Raw genomic sequence first — 16,523 nt, forward strand, 5'->3', positions numbered from 1 at the left:
GACAACGTCTGAGAATAAGTGCCCAAAAAGTAATAGGTACGAGCCAAGGTTCACCAATTATAAGGCCCTTGTCGACAGCAGAGCAGAAGTGTACCAGACGACCAGCACCAATGTCCCTTGCAAGCGTCCATCACCGATAAGGAAAGATATCTCCAAGAGAGATACAACCAAGTTTTGTCGTTTTCACAATGACTATGGTCATGACACCAATGAGTGCAACCAGTTGAAAGATGAAATTGAGTTCCTTATCAGACAAGGACACTTGAGGAGGTATGTATGAGCCACTGGAGGTTCTCAGTGAGAGGCTCAAGGAGGCAATGACCAGGCACCTGTACGCCAACGCTCGCCCCCTTTACAACCATCTTCTGTGTCAGGTACATTGCTAACCATCTGTGGTGGCCCACACCTAGCATGAGATCATGGGAAGGCAAGGGAGTGATACGTCTGAACCTTACGCCACGACCAGGACATTGAAATGCTGAATGTGGAGGAGCAAACTCCCAAGAAAGCTCGAACAGAGGAAGAACTGATAACTTTCGCTGAGCTTGACGCTCAGCATGTCTGGTTCCCTCATTCGGACCCTCTGGTCTTGGACGTCCACATCGCCAATATGATGGTTAAGAGGGTGTTAATGGACACAGGGAGCTCAGTAAATATTCTGTACAAGTCTTTGCTTGAAAGGATGAAGTTGTCAGTGAAGGATTTGGATCCATGCAACCAAACCATTTATGGTTTTTCTGGTGAAGGGCTTGTGCCAACGAGGTCGATCAGGCTTCCAGTCACAGCAGGAATTGCACCTGCGAACAGGACATTACTCACTACGTTATAGTAGTTGATTGTCCTTCTGCATATAATGGCGTGATTGGAAGGCCTATTCTAGTCGACTTGCGAGTCGTAACCTCGGTCTGACACCTCGCCATGAAGTTTCCAACTGACGCAGGGATAGGATGCGTGTTGGGAAACCAACGAGAAGCAAGGGAATGCTATAATTCCTCGATTACTAAGGCGAAAAGGGGTGGATCGAGGGAAGGAGCTGAAAAAGGGTTGCAATTGGCCAATGAAATACAAGCCCAATCAGGTGAGCACGTCGCCAAATAGGGTGTTGCCCAAAGTGAGGATAGGGATTTAGATCCTCGCTTTGGGAATTTTGAGGAAGATTTGGGACCAGTTGAGGACCTCGAGGGGGTCCAACTCGATGAGTCAGATCCGACCAGGGTTGTGAAAGTCGGTAAAAACTTAGAGACAACAACAAAACAACAACTGGTGGAATTTTTGAAGAAGAACTAGGAGGTCTTTTCTTGGTCGCACAAAGATATGGTTGGGATTGACCCAGCAGTTATCATCCATGTCTTGAACATAGACGAAATTTTTCCACCCGTGCAATAGAAAGAAGGTTGCTCGACAAAGGTAGATCAAAAACTTTAAAAGAAGAAGTCGAGAAGTTGAAGGAGAATGGATTCATTAGGGTAGCATTTTATCCATCATGGGTCTCTAATCCCGTATTGGTTCCCAAGCCAAATGGCAAGTGGAGAACATGCCTGGATTTCACAGACCTTAATAATACCTGCCCAAAGGATTGTTTCCCACTCCCAAGGATCGACCAGCTGGTCGATGCCACTTCAAAGCATGAGATCATACCATTCATGGATGCATACTCTGGGTATAATCAAATCAGTATGCACCCACCTGATGAGTATCACACTAGCTTTTAGACCGATACAGGGCTTTACTGTTACAAAGTAATGCCTTTCTGTTTGAAAAACGCTGGTGCAACTTACCAGCGACTAGTAAATCACATGTTTAAATACTGATCGGTGTAAACATGGAATTATATGTTGATGACATGCTGGTTAAGTCAAAGAAGGCAGAAGAACACATTGAGGGCCCGCAAGAGTGCTTCAACGTCTTAAATAAATATCAGATGAAGCTGAATCCCCTTAAGTGTTTCTTCGGAGTTGGATCAAGGAAATTCTTGGGATTTATAGTAAACTCACGAGGCATCGAGGCTAATCCCAAGAAAATCAAGTCCCTAGTCGAGATGATGTCGCCAACGAAAATAAAAGAAGTTCAAAGTTTAACCGGAAGGATTGCAGCTTTAAGTAGATTTATCTCCAAATCAACGGACAAGTGCGTTCCATTTTTTTAATCTACTTAAGGGTAATAAAAAATTTGAGTGGACAGAAGAGTGCGAGCAAGCCTTCCAGGCTCTAAAATATCATATGTCGCAGCCACCGATTTTATCTAAGCTGGTTGAAAAAGGAAACTTTGTTCACCTATTTGGCAGTCACAGAATATGCTGCTAGTGCTGTCCTGGTAAGAGAGGAGGAACATGTGCAAAAAGTTGTGTATTACATAAGCAAAAGGCTAATAGGAGCAGAACTGTGATATCCGCCCATTGAGAAATTAGCCTACTTCTTGATCTTACCCTCCAGAAAGCTATGACCATACTTCCAAGCTCACCCCATCGCAGTACTCACCAACCAAGCATTACGACAAGTCCTGCAGAAACCAGAAGCCGCTGGTCAATTATTGAAATGGGCAGTTGAACTTGGACAGTTCGATATCTCTTACTTGCCGCGAGCAACAGTGAAGGGACAAGCTCTAGCAGACTTTGTCGCAGAGCTCACCGGGCTCCAAGACATCGAACCGATAGAAGAGCCTGAACCTCAAAGCCAAACTCCCTCTTGGAAGTTGTTCATAGATGGCTCTTCTAACGAGCACAACACTGGAGCAGGTGTGATTTTAATCACGCCTGAAGGACATCGATTCCACTATGCAATCAGATTCGACTTCACAGCATCTAATAACGAAGCCGAGTACGAAGCTTTACTCGCAGGATTAAGATTAGCCAAGGCCATGAGCATAAAGTCTCTTGAAATCTATAGTGACTACTAGTTAGTGGTTAATCAAATTACTGGGGAGTATCAAGCCCAAGGTCTGAAGATGGTTTCTTATTTAAACAAGGCAAAGGACTTATTGGCACAATTCAAAAATTATACTCTCCAGCAGGTACCTCGCGACCAGAACTTAAACGCTAATGCTTTGGCCAAGTTAGCAAGCGCAAAAGATGCTGACACCCTGAATATTGTGCTTGTTGAACGTTTATCCACACCAAGCACCAAAACAGAAGAAACCTCCCTGGTAATCCAAGCAACATACACATGGATGGCACCTTTCATTGAATACTTAGAGCATGGAGTATTGCCGTCAGACAGAAACAAAGCAAGAGCCCTCCAGAGGCAATCAACTCTGTTCATCCTAGTCGACAGAGTTTTGTACAGAAGGGGATACTCAATGCCACTCTTAAGGTGTGTCACAATGGAAAATGCCAAAGAATTAATTCTAGAGATCCATGAAGGTTTTTGCAAGGATCATGTTGGGGGGGCAGAGTTTATCGAAAAAAATCCTAAGGCAAGGATACTTCTGACCAACGATGAATGAAGACTCTGTGGGTTTTGTTCGAAAGTGCGACAAGTGCCAAAGATTCTCCAAGATACTGCGAGCAGCCCCCAATGAGCTAAAACAGATGCAAAGCTCGTGGCCATTCGCAGTGTGGGGGATAGTCCTGATCGGGTCTTTTCCCACGGGAAAAGGCAACGTCAAGTATGTTGTGGTTGTTGTTGACTACTTCACTAAGTGGACTAAAGCTAAACCACTTGCAACAATAACGACCAAGAAGGTTCTGGATTTTGTGGTCAAGAACATCGTGTGTCGCTATGGGTTGCCAAGGAAGATTGTCCCAGATAATGGCACGCAGTTTGACAGCGATCTGTTCACAGATTTTTGTGAGAAGCACAAGATTATAAAGAGTTTTTCTTCAGTAGCTCATCCACAGGCAAACAGACAGGTTGAAGCTGTCAATAAGACACTGAAGGATACACTAAAGAAAAACCTCGAAGAATCAAAGGGGGCATGACCAGAATAATTACCTGAAGTCCTTTGGTCGTACAGAACATCCCATCAAATAGCAAATGGCCATACTCCATTTTCTTTGGCCTATGGGTATGAAGCTATGTTGCATGTTGAATTAGATCCGCCATCGCATCGAAGGTTGGCATACGATCAAAACGTTAATAGCCATTTATTAATGGAATCTCTGGATTTGGTTGATGAAAGGCGCGAGCAAGCTCAACTCCGAGTAGCAGCTTACCAGCAAAAGGTCACTTGGTATTTCAACTCTAAAGTACAGGGAAGAAAATTTAATGTGGGAGATTTAATATTTAGAAGAGTGTTCCTTAATACCCATGATTAAGTCGCCGGAGTGCTTGGACCTAACTAGGAAGGTCTGTATCAAATCGAAGAAGTCCTTCAACCAGGCACCTATAAACTTGTTCGCTTGAATGGAGATCTCATTCCTCGCTATTGGAATGGAGAACACTTGCGCAAATATTATCAATAAACAGTTATTTTTAAAGAATTTGCTTGATTAATTTCACTTTTTACAAGTTTATGAACAAGGGTTAGTCAGTCACATGACTGATCGCTTATAAGTGTAAGATCAAATTTTGTATCACCCGTACAGACACGAATGTCCATTTATTACGAGAAATAAAAGGAACTGTGCACAACCAGTTATTCTTGCCAATTATTGTATTTATTACAAGTATTTGCTTATTACATGTGTTGCTTTGCTATATTATCACTTTTTATAAGTATTTTTACGAGCAGTAATGTTCGAACAGGTCTTGGTCAAGGCAAGTGACTGAGGACCTTAGGCTCCTCAATCACTTGGGGGCATATAAGGTACTAAGTAAGCAAAGCATATCAACAAGTATATGTAAACCCATGAGCAAAATAAGGGAAAGCATGCTACGGTACTTAGAGTATTTTTCAAAATTTTGTTTAAATTTTGTCAAATAAAAACAAAGTACTATGCTAAGTTCGGTCATGCGAACATATGTTACAATAAAATGCAAATATTATAATATCAAGAGTAAAATCCTTTACACCGCGAGCAGTTTCTGCTCAGATGTAATCGTTAATTAAAAGGAAAAGATGCCCATGCAGCAAAAAATATATTGTCTTAGCATCACGAACCGAGGTTGTGTGTCCCAAGTTACAAATAAAAATAAAAAACATATAAAATTATGAAGCAGTTGAAGGATCCTGCTGAGGCTCTTGTGGCTGTTGGTCGACTGTGGCTCCAGCATCTTCATTGATGCCCTCAATGCCTGTTGCTAAAGATATATTAGGGGATCCCTGAGCCTTCTCCTCCTCTTCCAGGCGAGCAGCACACTTCGCCAACTCAGCTTGTCTTATATGTTCTGGTAGATAGGTAAAGTCTGCCTTGGGGTTGCTTTTCCAAAACATATAAAAACACTAGAACACCGCTCCCTCATACTTCTCCAGGTTGCAGGCGTTGGTCTCCTCGAGGTCGGCAGTCTCTTTGCGGCTGATCTCCAACTCCGTTTAAAGTTTTTTGGCTTCTAGGTAGTTTATCAACGAGGCCTCCTTATACCTCTCCTTGGAGGCAGTGATTTTGACAACGGACTCCTCCTTTTTCTTCAGTTCCTTCTCGAGCTTGGCGATCTTATCCTCAGCTGTTCGTAACTCCTCAACATGCTTGGCCTCAACCACCTTGTGTTTCTCATCGAGCCTTTCCTCGACCGCTTTGACTTCTTAAGCATGCTTGGCGACCATCTCCTCCGTGCGGCACTAACCGGTACTCATGGTCAGAATTCCCTGCGATCAGAGAAAATAATAAAAAGCTATTAGTATTAATCAAAGAGATAAGCAACCAAACCATAGTGAAAGCAGCAGCTTACAGTAAGTAGTTCGTTCAGTGCGCGACTGAAAAGCTGGTCGACTGGCATGGTGGGAGCGCTGCTGAAGGATTCCAAACTATGTCGGTGTCTGGACAATTTCTTCAGGTTGTCGCTGGCTGAGGTGCAGGCAGAGTTCAGTATAGCCTCTACCAGAGTCTTATCTGGCTGAGCAGCAAGACTTGGGTCGGCAGGAGCTATAGGATTCTGGTCGGCGGGAGCTGGAGGATTTTGGTTGATAGGACCTGGGGGAGGAGTCGTCTCTTTTGAAGGAGTTGGTGCATGAGGGTCCTCTGTCCGAGCCCTTTTTCGCGGAAGGGTCACTACTGTTGGAAAAAGCTTATACATGATCTTTATTTATTTTCATGTATATCTAATATTAAACAAATTAATACAAGATAGCCTAAAACATGTTTCTAAAATTAAATTCAAAGAGAAACAAAGAATAGAATACTTACAGTATACGCAGCGGAATTAAGAGTCATTCCTTCAGTTTCTGTAACTCTTGTATCCTTTATGTCGCAGAGTATTATCAAGAAACTGAACCGATTTTCTATTTTCTTCACAATCTTCCAATGTATCCTTAGAACCACCTAGACTAGTGTGGGAAATTCTCAACACATGAGATAGATATAGAGAGAAGAAGATAAAATAACAAAGAGGCTTAGAAAAAGACTTGTGTTTAGAGAGAATCTAAAACTATCAGAAAATCTGACTTGTGACTTATCAAACTTCTTTTTGACTTCTCTCTAAGCACTCCTTTTATAGACTCAATTAGGCAATTTTATTTAATTAAAATATCAATAAAATAATAGCCATTTTGAAGCCCTAGGTCGAAAATATCATGGGCTATAGGCCCGTGAAATTTCCCATTTGATTATAAGCCCATTAGACTAAAAATCAAGGCCTATATTATTTTATATTGATTTAATTATTTAAATCCTTTATCAAATTAATTATTTATAATTTGAACCTTGATTTAAATTTATTTATTAATTTAGATACCAATTTATCTTAATTAATAAATCTACCATAATTTATCTTTTCTTCTCAAAATTACACAACTCAGTGAAACTATCCAAAATTGACATGGTCAACTTTGATAATTCTAATTGATAATTAATTCAATTAATTGAGACTATCTAGATGATTTTATCCAATGTACAATGGGGACCATGGGCCTGTGAAATCAAGCTCCAATAAGTTATCATAAATCTAACAAATAAATTTACTAACTTATTAATTCCTCGTGACTCCACTATAGACTTGGAATTGCACTCTTGAATTCATAGAACGCTCTATAACAAATATAGATACGCTATTAATTATCCATTGTTACAACCATAATTGTCACTCAATCCTCTATAGACGGTCTACAATGAGATATGACTAAAATACCGTTTTACCCCTCATTGTATTTTATCCTTAAAACACTTAGTTCCTTGTAAATGATATTTTGGTAAACTAATTTAATTACTGAAATGAGATCTCTATCATTTAACACCTTGAACCAAACTAAAAGGAAACCATCGTTTCACTTCTTCATCAGAAGCTATAGATGTTCATATCTATGATTAACACTCCCACTCAATTATACTACCGAGTTCCCAAAATGTAAGTATAGGCTAGTCCGTAGGGTAAGCTGGTAACGAACAAGTCAAAGAACTCAAATAATACAATCAGTTAGAATACTAACCACTCAGAATTGAGATTGAATTGACCTATAGTCAACTATATGATATGACTAGAATAGATAATAACGGTATGTTTACTTATCTTATCAACTGTCAATATCGGTCCAGTCCGATGTAACAAATACATCCGATCTTATCTACTTTGCTAATGTTCTGGAAAGAACATAACACTGTAATGTGTAAGTAGATCATATCGTAGATTGGCATGTCAGTGTAAATGTGGTGCACTGACTAATCTTAGGACTAACTTATTTTGAACATATAATCATATTTATATTCCACTGTGATTACATCACTATAAATAAGATTAGCTATATGCTCGGGATTTAATAGAAGTTTATATTAAACAAATAATCATGAAAATAAAACATGTGAGCAAAGTGATTGACCAAGTCAAAAAATGATTTCTATTCTTTTATTGATAATAAAATGAGATTACAAAGAATTTGAGTTTTAATTAGGGCATAAAACCCCAACAACTACAACATTCGCCGGGCTGGCGCTGGTTCAATTTTTTCCTGCTCGCAAGAGTTATGGCTATGGGATTGGTGTATAAATCAAACGCCTTCTCGGCAGGCATGTCTGCAGAAAAGAAGCATACGATCAATCAGGGCAAGTTATCATGCAAAAAAGACAAGGAAATGGAGAGAAAAGAAATTATAAGTAAAATACCCGAGCTACAACTACTGGTCGTTACATTATCTATTGTACTACTGTTACACTCACTATTTTCCATTAAGAAGTCTGAATCTAAACTAGTCGTGTATTGAAAGTTTTCGTCCCCGTCAAATAAATGACAGGGAATAGCCAGACTGTCTAAGAGTGAGAAGCCAGTACCGTTCTCATCCAAGGACTCAAGAATAGGCTCTGGGTGTTTAGGAAGCTTTTGCTTGCCTTTTCCCTGTTGATCAGGAACAGCAGGTGCTCGTGGGGCGCTGGAAGGTTCCCTGATGGTCACTCCTATAGCCCTCATCCTCGGGGGTTGTGACACATCTTGGTGCTACTCAAGAACTTCTCCCCTGGTAGCAATTCCCGCGATCGATTCCCTCACATCTTGGTGAGGTGTGAGAAGGCCGACCAGCCTTAGGTTATTCTCCTTGACCAGCTCTTTGACACTTTTTTCGATGTCTATCATCCTGGCTAGGGCTGCTACCCGTATCTCCATGTCTGGAGTGGGGACTTGTCGATTCCATGGACCTGAACGACATCGAAGTTCTAAAATACATATAGGAAAGCTAAAAGAAACCAAACGACCAGTAAGTAAATAATTTACATCCTTCTGTGAAGGCCAGGTTATGGGCAACCAGGTCTGGTGTTAAAAAGTACTCCTGGAAGTACTTCCCCACATTGGACTTGTGGGTAGTATCACTCAAGAAGGTGCAAGCAGATTCCTGGTGGTAGAAATGGAAGAACCTAGTTTTGTTGTGGTTGGGGTTAGATTTGAGATTAAACAAGTAATTGAACTCATGTGGCGAAGGAACGCTCCATTTCTTGTGATTGTAAAGGATATAGAGAGCATAAAGTACTCTATATCCATTTGGTGTGATTTGAAAAGGAGAAACCTCGAAATAATTGGCCACCCCTGGAAAAATGGATGTAGAGGCAAGGTTGCCCCTGCCTCGATGTGATACCTCGACTAGGTGCTGAAGGCGCCCCCAGGCAGGTTTTCCTGTTGGTCGATCGAGGGCTTGATGAGGGTTATCCCAAGAAGGTCGTACTTCTTGAGATAATTCCCTACCATCCTAGCTGTAATAATACTAGGAGGCGCCACGTACCATTCGATTTCGGGATGGAGAACGTCGCGAGGTTAGGATTTGGTTTGGATGTCTGGCGGGGAAGTGTTTGCAGGTTGAGGGATGGTTGAAGGAGTTTCAGCCCGAGGAACAGGCTGATTAGTAGAAGTCTTGGTTGTATTCTTTTTTCTTTGAGTGATGGACTTCACGCTACCCATATTTGTTGGGTTGGTTGGTGGTCTGTTTGCGGGGTTGTGTTGAGAAAAAGGAATTTCTGAGAATTGCAGTGACGGCTGTTCTTGATCTTCGAGCAATAGTGCGAGCAAGTCGTCGTCAATTGGCCTCCACATCCCCACGGGTCGTGCATGAAAATCTGCGAACAGAGAAGGGGAGATGAGAATCTACAGCCAATTGACTAAAAAAGTGGAAGCGTTGGGATAATGTTGCTCTTGTATAAAAGTTAAGTTTTTATACGACCAGCAGCATTCTAACATAAACACTAAATAGTATGTGGACAGCTTGGAAAACGGATTAAAAAGCAGAAGTGAACTTTTCGACTCTGAGAGAGGACAGGAAAAACTCAATTTTTTCCGAGTGCCTAAAAATCAAATTTTTACTTCGATTTCGCGCCCTAAATCATTAATCCCAACTCCCAAACCAATTCTTAAGCCTCATTTAGTGTTTTTTCCTTTTCCTGTCATGCTAACACCTACACGCCAGATTACCCCAAATCATTTCTTCAAGAACATTTGAGAACTCAGAATCCAAAACACACCAGAAAACTCAAGAGTTGGTTACCGCACAGCATCTCAGAGAAAAATAAGTTGAAGAAACTTACTTGAATAAAAATTTGAAGTGGAGATACGAGCGTTGATTTGAGTGGTTGGACAGAGTCTCTAAGGATCGCCGAAGTCATCTGAGTTTTCTGGGTTCTTCGGGCTTTATTCTTCAATTCGTGCTTTGTTCTTCAGTATTCTTGAGGAAAAAAATGGAGAGTAAAAAGTAAAAAGTGAAACTGAGGGGTTATTTATATTGGTCGAAGCACGATTAATAAGGTAAAGATGGGGGATGATTTTTCGAGGCATGGAAAGGTGTGATAGCCGTCAAATCGCATTTTGGGAAATTGCAATGACATGATTAGTTACCTTTTCCGAAAAGGCACTGGCGACTCTGATAGGTCTGACAGGTCACGCGTAGGGTTGATCGTTTAAGTTTACTTTATGCTGGCCACAGTAAAATAAACTTGGGGGGCAAATGTTTACCCAAAAACAGACTACCTGATGACGTGGCAGGATTGATCTACACGTGAGAAACACGTGGCAGTTTTAAGTGAGCATATCCTGATCGGCCATCGACCAGGAGAGCATGGGCTTATCGAGTATCATAATTGTGGGTGACCAACCTGGTCACATATACTTATTTATGTCCTTCAGATGCGCAATCTTGTAATTACATATTAATTGCTATTTTCATTCTTATTTATATACGCGTGTATTAAGGGTAATTAAGGCCCCCATGTAGACCTCCTTGAGCCTATAAATAAGAATGAGAGGGCTTAAGAGGGGGGACTTTTTTTCGCACTTTTAGTTTGAGAACACTTGAGCTAAGAGATTCTAAGAGAATAAGAGGGTTGTTATCCATCACAATTGTAATTATCTGAGATTTAGTGAAACTCGTGAACCCAAGTTCATTGATCACTGTTCTTGGAATACTACATCAATAAGAACGCTAAGTGGACGTAGGTTATTACCATTTAATTGGGGCTGAACCACTATAACTTGTTTGTGTCGTTTATCTTTTCATCTGGAGTTCTTCTCATTTTCATCTCACTTTAAATCGTTTATCTAATTCCGTGTCGTTGACCAATTCGAGGGTCAACAACTTTGTTCAGGGAATCTTATCCCTTATAGATAACATTAAATGTTTGGGGTCCCAACTTTAGTTGGATAGGTTTTAATGTTTAATGCTTTATACTTGGGTTCTGGCTATATAAGGTTATCCTCTATCATTGTAAAAAGCAAGAAATTACGAAGCAATAAAATATCATAGTGCTTATTATAAAAAATGCTCTTCTAAAATCCTTCTTCAGAGATTTATGAAGTAAATATATTATGCATTATGGATCTCATCTAAATGCAACTACTGTTATAAGCTAGATTAACCTTCGAGTTAATTGATCTGACAATCTATCATTTATGATCATAAGTCACGCAGTGTGGATTGTAAGTCGTGCAGATCCGTGTGAGAAATTAATATGTTATTAACACGGTGGGTTGTCTAGTTTATAGCTGGAACCCCAAATGGTATATTTTAGTACATATTTTTAACTTTAAATAAAATTACTAATATATATCACTTTAATTCTAATTAAATGAAAATTCATTTTTTTTCTATTAAATTGAATATTTATAATCTTTTAAAATTGGACTTATTTTTATATAAAAAAAATATTGAAAAATTTTATATAATGTAAAAGTTTAAAAATGAAATTTATATATATATATATATATTTGCATTGTTATAAAAATGAATACAATTTTGAAAGTTATAAATATTCAATTTAAATAAGTTGAGGTGTAAATATAAAATCTTTTACAATATTTGATGTCTTTTTTTAAAATATATATATATATATCAATAGTTAAGCTTTTTGTTTTTCTAAAGGGAAACATAGCGTCATTAGGGAGTGAGTAGTAACTAAGCACATTTTTAATAGGTTTAGGTAGTTTCGCGGTAAAAAAAAAGATTGAATACTTATTTGTTTAGTTACAAAAGCTTGGGTACGTAGTTTTAACACCAATATCCGCTAATTTTTATTTTCTCATGACATAAGTGAATGTATAATTATTTGATAGAGCAAACTTAATAGTTTCTTGGGATATTGTACGTTATTGATTTCAGTCTACATGATTGCCCTTTTGGTTATTTGTTCTTATAGATGATCGCAGCTGGGATTGCAATTGGAGTTGGAGTACATGCAGGGGCACATCTAACGTGTGATTTTCCAAGGCTGCTGCATGCAACTGATGAGGAATACCAGCCAATGGCGCAATTCTTTGGGAAACAACGACCCAACAACTATTGGTGGTTCTTGAAGGGCACAGAGGGGTGGACCGGTGTGGTTATGGTGGTACTGATGACTATAACTTTCACCTTAGCTCAACCTTTGTTCCGAAAAAATTCCGAAAAACTACCTAAGGCCCTCGAGAGGCTTGGTGGGTTCAACACCTTTTGGTACTCACACCACTTGTTTGTTATTGTTTACGTCCTCTTTGTCGTTCACGGTTACTATCTCTACCTCTCCAAGAAGTGGTACAAAAAGACTGTAAGTTACTAATGGAGTGATTTATTTATTTTGTAATTTCTAAAATCTGAATTCAATTTTCTGAAATTAATTGTTGTTGCACGTAGACATGGATGTATCTGGCTGTTCCAATCCTTTTATATACCTGTGAACGCTTGATTCGTGTATTTAGGTATGGTTACAAAGCAGTGAAAATCAGAAAGGTATAACTTTATTCCCTAATGTAATGCTAGATCTGTTTCTTTCTTTTTTGAGATGTATATATTAAAAAAATGATACTTGGTTGGTTTTATTATTTTCAGATTGTAGTGTATAATGGAGAAGTTCTAACACTACACATGTCTAAACCGCAAGGATTTAAATACAGTAGTGGGCAATACATATACTTGAATTGTTCTGCTATATCCCCATTAGAATGGTAATTGTAACAAAACTTGACAACTACATATACTTTATTGGTGTTGTTCTAATTATCGTGAATTTGTTATGATTAATAATAATTGTGTAATTGATATGATTGAGTGTTGATCATTTCTTATATATATATTTATATATCAGGCATCCTTTTTCACTTACTTCTGCTCCTGAAGACGATTACTTGAGCGTCCATATTAGCACAAAGAAGGGTGACTGGACAATACCGCTCAAAAATATTTTGTCAAAGGTATATGAGTCTCTTTTTCTATGTCAATTTTTTTAGCAGTATATGCATATTTTTATACATATACACACATAAATATATTGTTAATCGAATAATCGTGGCATGAGATTATTGTAGGTATGTCGGCCACCATCTAGTGGTGAAAGTGGTCTCCTAAGAGCTGACAATATTGATCCAGACAATATGACACGCAGGTTCACATATCCATCTATTATTAGCATTCACTCACTTTTCACTACTTATTTTCTAAGCTCGCATTCTTTGTGATCCTCTCTGGTTCAAATTGGTTTTCTGTTTCTCTGTCTAAATGTCCCTCAAGATAAAAAGGTGATTTAAAAAAAAAAATTGAGTAGTTATTGAAAGAAAGAACATTGAAAAAAGAAAAAGAAAAAATATTTTTTAGAAGTAAGATAATGTTTGAATTCTAACTATACATATATAGTTATATTATAAGCTATATTTTTCGAACATTTTTAACCTTGATTTATTATATGAGTAAATTTACTCGAATGATCAGTACATTCGTTCTTCTTGGAAAATATATAGCAGGATGCCAAGGATTCTAATCGATGGCGCGTATGGTGCGCCAGCACAGGACTATAAAAATTACGAAGTTGTCCTTCTCATAGGCCTTGGAATTGGCGCCACTCCAATGATCAGCATTGTAAAAGATGTGCTTAACAACTTAAAGCTATACAAAGAGAGAGAAGATGAGGAAGAGAGGGGAGTAGTTAGGAGCAACAGCATAGAGCCTTTCGCCACGAAGAAAGCCTATTTATACTTGGTCAATCGGGAAGAAAGCTCGTTCGAGTGGCTCAAGGGTGTGATGGATGAGGTGGCTGAGAACGAAATTGGTGGTGCTATTGAGCTCCACAACCATTTGAGCTGTGTTTATGAAGTAGGAGATGCTCGCTCTGCTTTCATCACTATGCTTCAGTATCTTTATCATGACATTAATGGAATTGATGTTGTGGCAAACACAAGAATCAAAACCCATTTCGGTAAACCAAATTGGCGTAAAGTTTTCAAGCACGTAGCAGTTAAGAACGTCGATAAAAAAGTTGGTACGTATTTCACTACTAAAATAGCTAATATATATATATATATTGACGACAATTCTTCTAAGGGGCTTCACTTTCTCAACTCCTCTAACAGTTTTCGGCGCGATTTTTTTTATGACCATCTATATTGTAGCTATTTAGAAATTCTTGTAAATTTTTAGATTATTCTGAATAGTTTTCAGTACCGAAAACTAGGTTCAAACATGTTGTTTTCCACGAGCATCAAAAAAATTAGTCACGCGTGCAACAACATGTTTGAACTTAGTTTTCGGTACTGTAAACTATTCGGAATTTTCTAAAAATTTGCAGGATGCTCTATATAGCTACAATATACACGGTCATAAAAAAAATCGCACTGAAAACTGTTGATGGGTCGAGAACACTGAGAGCCACACCGATAGGGTTTAAAGTGAAGCCCCTATAAAAGAATTTCCCAATATCTATGTATATAGGCAACTTTGTTTGCTTAGTTGTAAATATTATTTTTATTATATTTTTTAATTATCATTTAAATTTTAAATAAATAAACAATTTCATACAAATAAATAAAATATGTTTAATATAACGTATGACATAAATGTATTAAAAAAATTAGGGCAAAATATTATCTATAATTTTAATAAAAATTCATTCTTTTTTTTTTAAATATATAATATAATGAATTACAGTTCTATAATATATATAAATATATATTAATAATCTCTAAATATCTGATATCTAAACAAAACATTCACAAACTTCTTTTTCTTAAAAAAAAAAACCAGCAACAAACTTAAATTTAAAATCTATGTATAATATTAATATTACATTAAACATATTATATGTTATCTCTTGTTGTCACTGCCAAATTCAAAAACTAAAACAAACATAAATTTATACAAAAATAAATAAATTAATTCATTAAAATATGATATTTTAAAGATATTATATGATAATATAAATAGTTAAATTATATTTATTTAAAAATAATAAAGTCATACATATCATTTTCTTTATCTTATAAATTTGTGCGATAGTTTATTTTTTATGAAGTGATTAAGGCTATTTTTCTTCATTAGAAGCTAAAAATAGTTGATGCAACTCTACACTATGACTCTTTCTATTCTTATTTTATTCTATTATTAATTAATTTTTAAATATTATTGTAATTTAAATATATATATGTGGCTATTTAGGATTTTTACCCCCTGAACTATTACATGTGCATTATCGTGCCCCCCGATTTTTTTAGGCCGTTAAAAAATCTCCCCGATCTATTCACAGTCATGTAAATTAGGACTTCCGTCCAATTCCATTCATTTTTTGTAACAGGAGGATGATGTGGCCTTTTTTTACATGATTTGGATATTATAGCCTGCTGACATGGGATGACACGTGGTCTAAAGTGTGAGTTGGACTCCAAATCCAACTTTTTTTTTTCGTTGACACTGTTCTCTTCTCTACAGTCTCCCCATTTTTCTCTTCTTATTCAACCTTCTTCACGACACTTCTTTTCCCTTTTTTTCTTTTCTTTTTTCTCTTCTTCTTCAACTCTCACAGTCGATAATACAACAATAAAAGCAGAGGAGAAAGTAGTTTGTGGAATTTACTCAAATTCTTGAAGTAGGTATATGAGTCAAAATTGCAGAATGATTGGGTGTGTGTCTTGAATGACAAATTTGAGGCGATGTCGATGATGGGATCGACTTTGGGTGACGGGCCGCGGTGGTGTTGGTAAGCAGGGGGTTGGCGAGAAACACAAAAATGCAGGGGTTGCACCTGGGCTCTCGGCTCAGGGATGTGAGGTGGTCGTGGTGGTGGTTGGAGGTGTTCATTTGTACTACTCGAAGGAAGTGCAAAATCGCACCAGGGTGGTGTTGGGTGCTGGTAGATGGGAGGCTTCGTGTAGGTGAACGCCGACGTTGGGGACCTTGGATTTGTGGGCTGGGTTCGACAAGATAGTCATGGAGGTGGAGATGGTTGCTGCGACTGGCATTGTGGTGATTAAGTGGTTGGAGATGATGGTGGGGGCGAGGTGCTCATAATGGGTGTACACAGCGGCTAGGGAAAAAGGAGCAAGGGAAAAGGAAAGATGGGAGAGTAGGGTTTCGGGCCTCTTTTGATTTTTTTTTAAAATATTTTAATTACTTTTTTAAAATATCATGATGTGGACAAATATCCAAATCATGATGTGGACAAAAAGTTGGATTTGGAGTCCAACTCACACTTTAGACCACGTGTCATCCCATGTCAGCGGGCTATAATATCCAAATCATGTAAAAAAAGGCCACATCATCCTCCTGTTACAATGAACGGAATTGGACGGAAG

General features: G+C 38.2%; 1 pseudogene; it reads left to right on the plus strand.

The window, feature by feature from the left end:
• Positions 1-16,523, plus strand: part of LOC133790966 (respiratory burst oxidase homolog protein B-like) — a 63,965-nt pseudogene that overhangs the window by 26,348 nt on the left and 21,094 nt on the right.

The sequence above is a fragment of the Humulus lupulus genome, chromosome 7, assembly GCF_963169125.1.
Source record: "Humulus lupulus chromosome 7, drHumLupu1.1, whole genome shotgun sequence".
NCBI lineage: Eukaryota > Viridiplantae > Streptophyta > Magnoliopsida > Rosales > Cannabaceae > Humulus > Humulus lupulus.